This window comes from Akebia trifoliata, chromosome 14, assembly GCF_017979445.1.
Source record: "Akebia trifoliata isolate Shusen 1 chromosome 14, ASM1797944v1, whole genome shotgun sequence".
NCBI classification, from domain to species: Eukaryota; Viridiplantae; Streptophyta; class Magnoliopsida; order Ranunculales; family Lardizabalaceae; genus Akebia; species Akebia trifoliata.
The window spans coordinates 7511524-7525849 of NC_141388.1; positions in this window are offsets into that span (position 1 = coordinate 7511524).

A 14326-nucleotide genomic window follows, 5' to 3' on the forward strand; every position below is an offset into this window, starting at 1 on the left:
GGAAACAAATGAAACTCTCAAGGATGAGTCCTCATAACATGACTCACCAGGTGGCATACTCAAATGACTCCATGATGTGATAAGTTTGGGTACCGTAGATCTAAATACACGATTGCACTTTCCCATAAAAAATGTATCCCAAGAGAACCGTGTATCCCGAGGCATATAAATCTACGATTTTAAACTTGTTCACGTCATGTAGTCATTTGAGTATGCCACCTGACATGTCATATTATCATGACTCGTCAAGGATTTAGGCACTACTACATCAACTCATGAGTTGATTTTTTGATTTTTGGTGAGGATGATATCATCATCATAAAGATCATCCTCACAAAAAATTAGCCCATTTCGAAATCTCTGACTCATACATAGAAAAAATGTTTGGTGCAATCTTTGGTTCTCTTCAAGACCTCCAAACTCTACCCATATATATATATAGTGTTCAATGGTTAACTTTTTGGCAAAACATTTTTCAAAACATGAGTTAGAAGTTTTGGAATGGACTGATTTTTTCATGTTTTGAAAAATGTTTTGCCAAAAAGTTAGCAATTGAACGGGACCCTCTATATATATATATATATATGGACTTCTTCCAAGGAAGTAAAATTTGGGCTAAGTTGGTCAGCTATTGAACTAAGCACCTTGCCCAAACATCTTTGTTATTCATTCAGATGAACCATTGAATAAAAAAGTCAAAATTGTCCACGAAAGCAATCAAAATGACTTTGAAATGAGAATCTCAAAAGAACATATATAACATATTGGATAGCTAGATTTTCATGAGTTATCTAAAAATATACATAATGAGTGCTTATTTTGTAACTAACTTGACATCATTACTCAAAAACTCACTGACGTGGCAATTGAAAGAATTGTAGATTTTTTTCCCTCAAAATACACGACTACACATGTTTTATGGAGATGTGCAATTAAGTATCCCAAGAGAAAAATCTAGGGTTCTTACAGGATACATGTCAGTAGAGTTTTTGAGTCACCCTATCAAGTTGAGTTACAAAATCATTACACATACATAATAGTTAGCTAAATAGACTTCTTAATCTACAACCAAAAATATGCCATGTAGAGAACAATATAAATTTGCATCTCGACCTATGCTCTTGTCTCACCCGCCACCCACCTATAAATAATATGGTAGATTTGACATGTGTTCTTGTTCGAGTTGCTTGAAAGAGAGTACATATCGTAGGCCAATCCTTAGACATGAGTCTCAAGGCAATGAAAATACCTCACCCGTAATAAATAAATAAAAAGGCTCATAATTCAACACAGTGATGTCCCGTTCCCATAATAAAGGTAAAGAGTCCACGTGGCATTTTTTTGTTGGAGTTTAAAATACCTAAGGCTCTTAAGTAACTTGCGCACAAAGCCCAATGTGTTTGAACTAATGTGCCACATAGGCACCTAACATCGTCATAGGAATGGGACACCACTCTGCATGGTGGTTTTCGTTTGTTCGAGCCACTAGAAATGAGAGATGCTCCTACCTGTATAATATTTTACTAATGAACCATGTTCATGTTAAACTTTACAGAAACTGCCTTGGCTATTTTTTTAATTTATCTGTACTAGTATTTTGTAATACAATCACAGAAAAAGGATCAACAAAAGAAAAATCTGAAATCAATTTATAGAAACAAAATAGATGAACAATTTTTTGATAATCAATTTCTCTAATCAGATATTAACCATAAACACATATTTTCCACACTGCCCCTTAGACACTACAAGTCTGTATGAAAAATGTGCAGAAAAATGATTTTCCATGAAGATTGTGAGGACGATTGTGCATATATTTTCCACTTAAATTAAACAATTATTCACCTAAGAGAGAAAATGGTAATGCATAGGTATGCAACTCGGTTCTATTTGTAGCCAAATCATAACCAAACAAAAATAGGTTGGTTATACTAAATAAGAATCAAAACCGAGCCAACATAGCAACATAACCAAATCAAACCAAACCGAACTAAGCTCGAATGGGTTTGGTTCTATAGACTATCGATATCCAATCAACCTACTTCGAAGCAACATATTTTTAATGAAGAAAAAAGTAAATAAATAATGAGTATGAAATTTCATATAATAAATCATTAATCTATGCGATCATTAATTTAGAGAGTTGCTATTGGCACCCCAACTTTTACTTATTATACCCAAATATCTTAAGTTGTTTATCACACTCCAATTAAAGATTAAAACACACTATTCGCACCCACTTTTTTCCTCACCATCCCAACCCAACCAAATAATTTTCCCACCTCCTAATGTTATTTCTCTAGGGATTACCCCCACGTCAAAACTACAAATTAACTTTCATCTTTTTATAATTTTTCAAGAAACAATGAAAGGGTAGAATTCGTTTTCCCAAGAAATTTACATTCCCTTTCAAACAATATCCTGCAATTATATTAATATCCCCACAAGTCTCCAGTCTCGACCCTCTGCACCACACATTATTGATTTGGTGATAAGAAATATATCTACGATCGTACAATAATTGCAACTTTATTAATTCAGATAATTCACTTGTGGAAGATGTGCTAGGTTTTTTAGACCCCACACCATTGATGGCCCTTTGAGGCACTCAGTGTATAATCTGAGTTCGACTTTGAAGCGAGACCCTACTTCAAATTTTGAAGGAACCTCTTGGTTACCATATGACATGTGGCATTTTGAATTAATTTTACACCCCTATATTTCTGTCAAAATTTTAAACACCTCCATAGAAATGCCACGTTAATACAATGGAGTGGATTTCTTCAAATTTTTGAAGCTGGCTGCCCCGCTTCAAAGTTTTTTCCTTATAATTTAAAGATGAACTAGTCTACAAATGGTACAATTCTAACTATTCATTCCCTCATAAATTCACAACTCCTGAAAGATTTACTATAGTTTTCTCAAACCCCATAGTGCTGGTGGTCCTCGTGAGATGTCAGTTAAAAAATTGAACAATAACCTGACTAAGTTGGGAAGATTTCAAATTTTATTAAGAGTCATTGGGCCCACATAGATAACCACATGTAATAACCCAAGGGGTTGGCTTACTGGCAAGCCGAGCCTCGATAAGCTCCTCAGGAAGGGTAGGTCAAATGTTCGAAACCCCACGAAGCAATGAATTCTTAGGGGCCACCCTCTAGGGTCTAGTTGACCCTAAACTCAACTAGTTGCACGTAGGACCTTAGGAGGGGGTGGTGCATGTGACAATTGGATTAGTCTCACCCCAATTAAATATTAAAACACACTATTCAAACATTACAAAGGTTTTAACTCAAAATTATAATTTCATTACAAAACATTATGACACTTTCTAAAAAAAAATTAAGTAATTGTTTACGATTATGATTAGGCTCATGTAAAATCCTTAAAAAAAAATAGAAATCTAGCAAAGAAAATAGAGCTTCTATCGACTGTTAGACTCGCCAACTTTTACTTAATCTCAATCATTTACTTATTATCTTTATTTTTAATTAGGGTGTAATAAGTAAAAGTCAGGTTCCAAAAACAGTTCTCTTAATTTATATATATATATATAGGGCCCCGTTCAGCACCAAACATTTTAGCCAAATCATTTTTGTCCTGCATGGGTTAGAAGTTTTGGAATTGGCTGATTTTTGGCAAGGATGATCTCTACGGTGAGGAGATCCTCCTCACCAAAAATCAGCCCATACCAAAACTTCTAGCCTCATGTTTACAAGTTGAAAAATCGTGGACCGTTCATTTTTTGTAAACCATTTTTCATGGAGTTAGAAGTTTCGGAATGGGCTGATTTTTTGTGATGATGATCTCCTCACCGTAGAAATCATCCTCACCAAAAATCAACCAATTCCAAAACTTCTAACCCATGTTTTGAAAAATGTTTTGTCAAAATGTTTGGTGCTGAACATTTCCCATGTATATATATATATATCGGGGACGGATCATGAGCCATATGTAAAAACAATGTAATAATAATAAATTTTCAAAATATGGGTTAGAGATTTTGGATTGAGTAGATTTCTTTTGTGAGGATGATCTCTATGATGAGAAGATCATCCTAAAAAATCAGTCCAATCTGAAACATCTAACTCCATCTAAAGTGATTTAGATTGTGGATTGTCGATTTTTTACCAATAATTTGTAAATCACTTTTGATGGACTTACAAATTTCAAATTGAACTTATTTTTTGTGAGAATGATCTTCTCATCATAAAGACCGTCATCACAAAAAATCAGTTCAATCCAAAACCTCTTACCCATATTTTGAAAAACCATTGTTTTTACATATGTCCCATTGTTATATATATATACATATTTTGAAAAACCATTGTTTCTATATTTTGGATTCTGATTCTACCCAAACCTTGAATTGAGAATGAACTAAATAGACCGATTCTCCATTTTCTTAGTCCAGAACTGAATCACGACTTGCTTAAAACCAAATCAACCCAGTCCAAAGCTATCGATTTGATTCGATTCTCGATTTAGACTCGACCAAGTTGCACCCACGCCATCTCAACTCAACAAAATAATTTTCCCACCTCCTAATGTAATTCCACTGGCTAATACCCCCATGTCAAAACTAAAAATCCACTTTCTTCTTTTTGTCGTTTTCCCAAGGAATTTACATTATTTTTCAAACGGATATCCTGCAATTATATGGATATACCAAACAAGTCTCCAGTCTCTGCACCACACATTATTGATTTGGAGATAAGAAATTTATGTACGATTGTACAATAATTGCACTTTTATTAATTCAGATAATTCGCTTGTGAAAAATGTGCTTGGTTTTCAGACCCCACATGAAGTACCTGTGAGGCGCTCTGTGTATAATTTGAGTCCGACTTCGAACCGAGCAATCTCCTCAAAAATGCCACGTTAATTCAATGGAAATTTTGAAGCAGGCTAGCCGCTGCAAGGTTGTTCAATATATTTTAAAGATAAACAAGTCTACAAATGGTACAAATCGTGAAAGATTTGCTGTGGCTTTCTCAGACCCCACACTGTTGGTAAGATTTCAAATCTTATTATTATTCGTTGGGCCCACATAGATAAAGTTGCTGTCGCTTTCTCAGACCCCCACACTGTTGTTAAGATTTTAAATCTTATTATTATTCGTTGGGCCGACATTGATAATCACGTGTAATAATCCAAGGGGTTGGCCTAATGACAAGTCGAGCCTTGATAAGTTCCTGAGGAAGGGTAGGTCCAGTGTTCAAAATCCCAAATGTTGTACCCACTTTTTCCCACGCCACCCCAATTCAACAAAATAATTTTTCCACCTCCTAATGTTATTTCTCTAGCAATTATCCCCACGTAAAAATTAAAATTCAACTTTCTTCTCTTTATCATTTTTCAAGAAACAATGGAAGGGTAGAATTCGTTTTCCCAAGAAACTTACGGTCCCTTTCAAACAAATATCCTATAATTATATTGATATCCTAACAAGTCTCCACCCTTGTTAGCAATTCGGAATATGATAAAAATTCGATTCATGAAAATTTGAGTTCTATTCGATTTTGGATTGCAAAAATCTGATCTAAAATTTTGCCAAAAATTCAATAAATGAAAAAATATGCGGCATATGCTTCATATGTACTTTATCCGTTTCATTTTAAAAGTTCGAAAATAAAAAATTTGGCCATATGATAATGATGGTAATGATGAAATTAGACATGTTAATGGTGATGATAATAATGATGGTGGTGATAACGAGGACATTGAGGTTATTGTTCCATTGATTTTTTAAAGAAGACTGAAGTTAAGGGATAAATCATCAATTTGAAAAATTAAGGTGTAATCTCAAATAAATATATAGAAACATATCGTTATTTTTTTAAAGATAAAATGGACATTTGTCATGTAAAAAAGTGGATTCCTCCAAAACTTTGAAACATGTCTGCTTCAAAGTCGACTTATTACACATCACAACTTACAAGTTACACTTTACAACATACAACAAGTTATAGTAGCATTCTTTTTCCACCAAGTTTTATAAGTATTCGTAAAAATCATATAATTCGTAAAAAATGTGTTTTATTTTTTTCAAGCTAAAAATCCATAAATTATTCAAAATAATTAAATAATCTGGAGAATAAAACTTTCAGTGAAAAAAAGAAAAATTCACGAATTTTTCAAGAATTAAACGGGACATTACTAAACAAGGATCTCCACCCTCTACACCACACATTATTGATTTGGAGATAAGAAATCTGTCTACAATTGGACAATAATTGCAACTTTATTAATTCAGATAATTCACTTGTGGAAAATGTGCTAGGTTTTTTAGACCCCACACCAATTGATGGACCTATGAAGCGCTATGTGTATAATTTGAATCCAACTTTGAAGTGGGAGCCTGCTTCAAATTTTGAAGGAACCTCTTTGTTATCATATGACACATGGCGTTTTGAAATTATTTTGCACCCCTATATTTCTGCCAAAATTTTAAACACCTCCTTAAAAATTCCACGTTAATACAATGGAGTGGATTTCTTCAAAATTTTGAAGCTGGCTGCCCCGGTTTCAAAGTTTTTTCCATATAATTTAAAGATGAACAAGTTTACAAATGGTACAATTCTAATTATTCTTTACCTTAGAAATTCACAATTCCTGAAATATTTACTATCGTTTTCTCATACCCCTCAGTGTTGGTGGTCCTCATGAGATGTTAATTAAAAAATTGAACAATAATCAGACTAAGTTGGTTAGATTTCAAATCTTATTAAGAGTCGTTGGGCCCACATGGATAACCACTTGTAATCCAACTAGATTTCAAGGAAAATTTCATACTAAAACAAAACAAGAAAATTATTATTATTATTTCGAACTTGATCCAGAGTCTAAAAAGTGGAGAGCTATCGAAGTATAAAAATAAAAATTAAAATTAAAATATAATGGTTAAAAATAAGAATGTTGATGATCTGACTACTACATGTGGCAAACTCAATTGACTACCTTGAAGTAACAAGTTCGGAATCATAGATCTGTGCTCCTTGGTATACACAACTGTTCTTTACCATAAAGAAGTGCATCCCGAGGGAATCATGTATACTGAGGAGCACAGTCAATTGAGTTTGCCACGTGGGATAGTCAGATTATCACGACTCTAAAAGTAATTTAAATTTTTTTTAGTCGTTGTAATTTGACTTCCTATAACCATGCTGATGTGACAATGTGCACAGTTCTTAGATTTTATCTTGAGATACAAAGAAAAAAATGGTAATGTGCAGATTGCCACATCAACACTGTATCGTAGGAAGTTAGATCAACATCTTTCTTTTTTTTTTCTTCCCCTCTTTTTTTCGAATTTAATAGAATTTTACATGTCTAATATATCCATGTGACATCGAATCATGGTTTTGGATGCCACAAGGTCACATAGATTAAGAACCTTTCCGAATTAACTTAGGAAGGAAAGTGTTTTTCTTATAAACTTTTAAGTCAAACTAGGCTTCCTAACTTAGTAAGATATTGACTCTTACTAAGGGTCGTTGAGCTCACCTTGTGACAACCAAAAACATGATCCAATGCCATAGGGTTTTGCAAGACAAAACTCTGAATTTTTGAAAACCAAAATTTAAAAAAATATATTATTTTAACTGTTGAATTTTAAGTTTAAATTTGGGAATTCTAAAGTAGTTTGGAACAGTCCATTTTCAAAACCTTGGATCAAGGCCAAAAAAAGATTTATTATACTTTTTTGTCTTGGATATAAGTTTTTTCATGGAATTTGGAAGGGTGCAGTGTTAGATTGCCAATGTGATAATCCATTTGAGCCTCAGGACCCTTGGTACCTAAGAGTTAAAGTCTTTCTAAGTAAGAAAAGTGTTTTTCTTAAAAACTTTGGGTTTTGTTAATGTGTGTTCTAGTGGACACATAAAGAGCACTAAATACACTTTGAGAATAAGCATACGAGGCTATTTTGTACACAAAGTTTTTTTGTAAGGGCATTTCGTTGCAAAACACAATTTCCCAAGTGTATTTATTATCCCTTAACTAGTTGCTTTGGTTAGATTGGACAATCTTCGTTCCCGTATTTTTTATATTAAAGATAAGGGCTTTACAGAATGAAGTGATGGGACCATGATTCTAAGGGCCTGTTTGGATACCAGGAGCAGAACTACTCTTCCAAAGAACAGGAGCTGAAGTACTCTATGGAGGAGCTGGAAAAGTAATTATGTGCAGAAATGGTGTTTGGCAATCAACTCTATGAAGTACTGGCAGAAGTACTTTTGTGCTGGAAGTTTGTTTGGGAACCATACTGACTTCTCATGACTTCTAGAAAAAAGACTAGAATACCCTTATATTATACCAGTTACTGTTTTTTATCTTTTAGTGTCATAATATGCCTTCAAACTATATTGTTTTTGACATTTTAACTATAAATATTAATATAATATAATATAATAAATATTAATATAATATAATATAATATTTTAAATATTAAATATTAATATAATGTGTTTAAATCCATTATACTCAAAATTTTTAAAAAAAATTGACAAACTGTCTTTTAGTGTCATAATATGCCTTCAAACTATATTGTTTTTGACATTTTAACTATAAATATTAATATAATATAATATAATAAATATTAATATAATATAATATAATATTTTAAATATTAAATATTAATATAATGTGTTTAACTATAAATGTTAATATAATATAATATAATAAATATTAATATAATATAATATTTTAAATATTAAATATTAATATAATGTGTTTAAATCCATTATACTCAAAATTAAAAAAAAAAATTAATATTAATAAATGTTTCTTTTGTTTGATTTAAGGGCAAATGAATTAGAAATATTTTCATAGAAAATTAATAAAGTTAGGGGTATTTTGGTAAAACGAACCGTTAGATTTTGACTCCCCGCAAGAAGAGTTTTGAGAAATAGGTTTTCTTGACTTCTTCATAAAGAGTAATTTCTTGCTCTTGCGCGGAGTAACTCTTCGAAAGAGTAGTTCATACAAACGCATCCAAACGACTTCTAACTCCCCGCAAGAGTCAGAAGTAGCCAAGGAGTCCTATCCAAACGCCTACTAAGTATCTCGAAATGTTTGGGTGCGACTCCCTCATGAAGTCATAGTGTAGTGAGGTGTCTGACAAGGACATGGTTTTAATGAGTTGCTGCTTGTGAGGTGCTGAATTTCCGTTACACTATTCAATAAGTGAAGTATCAACTCATGAATTAAATTGTTACCTACCAAATCTCACTTCATCAAGTTTGTTATCGGGCAAACTATGGAGTGAGGATCCATATCATAGAATTCAAATTTATGTTATTAAATTGTTATTTACTTAACTGCATCAATTTGTATTATTCAAAAATGTGATCTGATGTTACAAAATTATAAAGGATAAAATTCTATTAAAAAAAAGTTTAAAAATATTAACTTTCACTGATGAATTTTAATTTTAAATTGAGGAGTTCAACAACCGCTCAACACCTACAATCAAGCTTAGAAAGGGTGTTTTTTTTTTTTTTTTTTTAATCTGATTTTCTCCATAGAACCTAAAAGGCTGTCTTGTGGATTTCTAATTTGATTATACACGTGTAACTATACAATAATTGTAACAATATTATTCGTTCAGAAATTTACGAGTAGTAGTGGCCCCTATATCTCATACCCCGCGCCACACGTACATTCTTAATTTCCAGATGACTCATATCTATCTATCTAAGCTTCAAAAGTAAAATAATTGTAACTTTATCCACTCAGAAATTCACAACTCGTGGAAGATATATCTTTCTAAGACTCCATGTCATTAAATGATTGTCCTCCATATATGTGTTTAATTTCGAGATCAAGTGTAGCCTTTTTTTTAGAAATTCAGAAAGTAGTTCACAACTCACACCATTAATTGATTGTCTTCAGATATGTATTTAATTTGAAATACAACTATACCTTTACGAGGGATTTACCTGACAGACTTAATTGTTGCATTTTTATTATAAAAAAACCCTTAATTTTATCATGTTTGTTACCCAGCAGACCTTATAGCAATGATCCACGTCATAAAATCCATAGTCATGGGGTTAATTTATAACTAATTTTCACGGTCGAATTTTAATTTTAATTTGGGAGCTCGGTAATCATCCATTTTTAACACATCCGGTCAAACTCAAAAAGGATTCTTTTTTGAATTCTTTTCAATTGAATTTGAGTTTTTCCACGAAATCTAGAAGACTGGTGTTGGATTTCCAATTTGATAATCCATATAAGCCCAATGACCCTTAGTAAGATTTTAAATCTTACTAACTAGTCATGCTAGCCTGATTCATAAAGTACGGTTTGTCGGTGTTTTTGTAATAAAATTGCTCTCTAACTTTATTTCGAAATTCAGACCCGCCCGATAATTTAAAAAAGGGCTAGGCCTTTATATTGAGCCCACAAAGTTAAGACCGGACTTAATAATTTTTTGCTCTGGGTTGGGCTAGGACCTCATAATATCCAACCCGCTACTTAATCTTATAGAAATATTTATAGTATATTAATTAGAAAATATTTTTCTAATAAAAGTAAAATATGTTATATAATTACAATTTAACTCTCATATATAACCTTTATAAATTAATAAAACTTTAATTTCAACTACGATTAAATATATTTCAAACATTTATACAACAAATTATTTGAAAAACACAATTTTTTCATTAAAAATATTGAATCTTAGTCATTCTAGTTGGCCCGAACCCAGTTTTGAGTCAAGCCCAAGCCTGTTAGGACCGGTAGGGCTTAGTACTTACTCCCAACACTAGTATAGGGTAGTCTAGGTAGAACCCATCTCTTTAGGGCCGGGTTAGGGCCCAATCAAGCCCAACCCGAACCAGCCCATTGACACCCCTTAATGTAAGTTTAGGCCTAAGACAAAAGTTTGGAACGAGGTCCTTTTTATCTTTTATATATTATATAAATAATATTAATAAAGTTCTTATAAAATGATAAAAAAAAAAAATTTTACAATCTACTTTTTTCCTTTTTGAGATGAAATATGGATCTTAGGAAAATAAATTAAAATTTCCACGATGCAGACCTCCAACATGGCCCATGCCCCTATGTTTTGGTGAATATTAGAGATGCCCTAGTGTTTTGAAATTGATAACATGCCTCCATTGACCTCAATCTTCTTAACATAAAATCCTAGATTATTCTACCTAAAGCCTACGTTGTTTTCTATCCAAAACCATTTATCTTAAAGCTCTTCAACTTTTGTGGTAAATTAATTTTAATCCATTCAACCTTATTTTCAATCCATTGTTTTCTAAATTTCCTTGACCATCATACACAAGCCTAGATTTTTCTACCCAAAATTCTATCATTTTATACTTCCGCATCAATCTTATTTGGACTTGAAGTTTCAAGGTAGAAGTAAATAGAATATCAAGGTTCAAGATGAGGGTTAAAATTTTTACCGAAAGGTGTAAATAACTGGTTTTGGGAAGAACATTAAGGTGTTTTAGCTAGTTGTTGAAGATGAGTGCATTGGAGTTACATGTTAGATATTGAAAAACTAACTTAATAGATATTGAAGAGATTAAAGATGACCGATTTTGGAATGAAAATATGCTTTGGCTTGAAGTTGAAGACAAAGGTATTAAGTCTTTTTCATTAGTCTATTAAGAAGATTGAGGTCAAAGAGACGTGTGCAAAACAAGATACTTTTATTTATAATAAGAGAAAGTGGAGTAGAAGTGGTTCGATTCCCACTTTCACATTTAAACTTTAAAGTCGGACTAGCTTGACTAACTTAGTAAGATTTTCAAATCTTGAGGGTCATGAGCTCACATTGTGACATCCAAAAACATAATCGAAATTTTTTTTTTTTAACTATTGAATTCTAATTTTAAATTTGAGAAGTTCGGTAGCCATCCATTTTCAACACCTTAGATTGATAGATTTTCTTCTCTTTTTTTGGAATCTGAGTCTTTCCATGAAATCTAGAACAATGTGGTGTCAGATTGCCAATGTTGTATTCTATATTGGCACAATGACCCTTAGTAAGATTTTAAAATTTTACAAAGTTTGTAAGTGATCAGGGCTTAGAAAGTCATTTCTAGGGTCCTAATTACAGAGACTTTAAAATTTAATTATACAATAAATCTCATAAATAAACATAATTCATTAATAGTACATGTTTATTATTATTTTCGAATAAATTATGATTTTTTGTCTAGTTTCAATTATTTATTTGTATAGGTAAAAGTCACAAGATCCAAAAGGATGAACTAAGATGATCAAAGAAGTACATTGCAATTCAAGACCCAAGACTACGGATTGAAATCTAGATCCATTGGGTCCACAAGAGCTGTGACGCGATGAACCCTTGGGTGGCACGATAAAGTCAACAGAAAAGGCCTCAAGAACCAAGACGATCAAAGAAGTAAATTGCAATTCAAGACCCAAGACAAGACTACGGATTGAAATCTAGATCCATTGGGTCCACAAGAGCTGCGACGCGGTGAACCCTTGGGTGGCATGATAAAGTCGATAGAAAAGACCTCAAGATTTGTGCAATGTAATGACTGCTTAATTTGTAACCTAATAGATTAAGGTTTAGATTTTTTGTAAAACAAGAAAGTGTTCCGAATTTATGAAACCCTAATCTGGTCTCTATATATAAGAAACCAAACAAGAGCCATGGATCATCTTCTCTAATCCTTTCCTATTTTCTTTTTCTACCTCTTTTCTTCTAGTTTTCAGTTTTATGTTTACTTTCTATTTAATCTTTGTAAATAGAATGAGTTTTATTGCCAGTTTCCGGCAAAGATTAATAAAAGAAACATCATTCTCTTCTCTGTCCCTTCTTTTTTTATTTTTTTATTATATTTTCTTTTATTATATTTGTAATGATCTCTGGCTAGACCCATTCGAAAGGTCAATGAAGCCTGAGTAAGATTATCTCAGAAAGTTTAATTTATTTTTATCTGTGATTTATTGTTTAATTGTGATGTTATTTTGTTAAGTAGGAATCATCAGATCTAATATTTGTTTTCCTCATTTTGATAGTTTAAGCGTAGGTAAGTTCAAGTTAAATTATGCTTTGTTAGGGATATTATATTTAATCTTTTGATTTAATCTTATTAAATCTAATCATAGAGGTCAGACTTAGTATTTTGGGTTAACGAATTTAATCTTCTAACTCAACAACACTAGATTGTTGATTGGATCGAGATAATAAAAGGACAAATAAACTGATGAAATGGATTAGACAGATCTAATTCTTTACATTGTGATTTTATTTCATATTTATCCTTACTAATTTAAAGTTAGTTTTATTCAGTTTTCTTTAGTTACTTTGAACTGTGATTGTTTTAAGTGAGAAATTGTGGATCAATGTTGTCTTTGTGAATCGATCCTTGCTTACCAGGATTTATTATTTTGTTCTTTATTTTTATTGATAGTCTGCAATAAAAAGTAAGGAAAGTGTTTTTATAAATTTATTTTAGTGAGGGTCATTTTGGTAAATAAATAAATAAAATTGCAACACACGTTAATTAGTTTTCAAAATCACAAAATCAAATATCTGGAATCGAAGCAACCATTGGTTCTCCATGATTCCAATGTCCCCTAGAGAAAAGAGCCCAATTATGATCTAATTTGATTACTTCAAGGTAAAGTTTTCTACTTGGATCCGATCCATATTTTGCTTCAATTAGTCAACGGGTTTCGAGTGGAAGATCCGGAACCTCAATTGGGCCAATTTGTTGCTCCATGTTGACCCCCTCCATGTAGTCCCAATCGTGAGCTAGCTACATCAATTAATAAAAGATAGCATATGAAGAGCAATAATGTGGTGTTGGTACCAAAAAGTTGATTAAATTTGATTAGGTGAATAATTTTTAAATTTCCTAGATGAATTTGAAGTAAATTGTCCTTTCAAAGGTAGAGGTGGCTTAGATATTAGAAATATTAGGAGAACGAATTGGAACCTTGAGAAATAGTTGTGTTGTTTTGTTTGAAAGTAGATATTTTGTTGAAGAAAGTCATTGTAGCGAAGTATGGTTGCACACAGAAATGATGCCTTCTAGATGAGGGTTTGAGAGCTTCTTCTTTTCTAGAGGAAAATTTTCTTCTTTCATAAAGGGAGAGCTTCTGTTTTTTGAGAGAAAATGATCCAAATCTCCTCCAAATGAAAAAGGTTTTGGTATTTATCAACTTAAAGATAGTTTAGCTTTTCAATTATGCCCTGACTTAAATAACTTTGATTGATTTGTTTAAATGATAAACTCGTTCAAATCCAATTTTAAAGATTTTATGGATTATTTTTTGGTCAACCTCATTTATTTAGATGTAAGGCCCAATACTT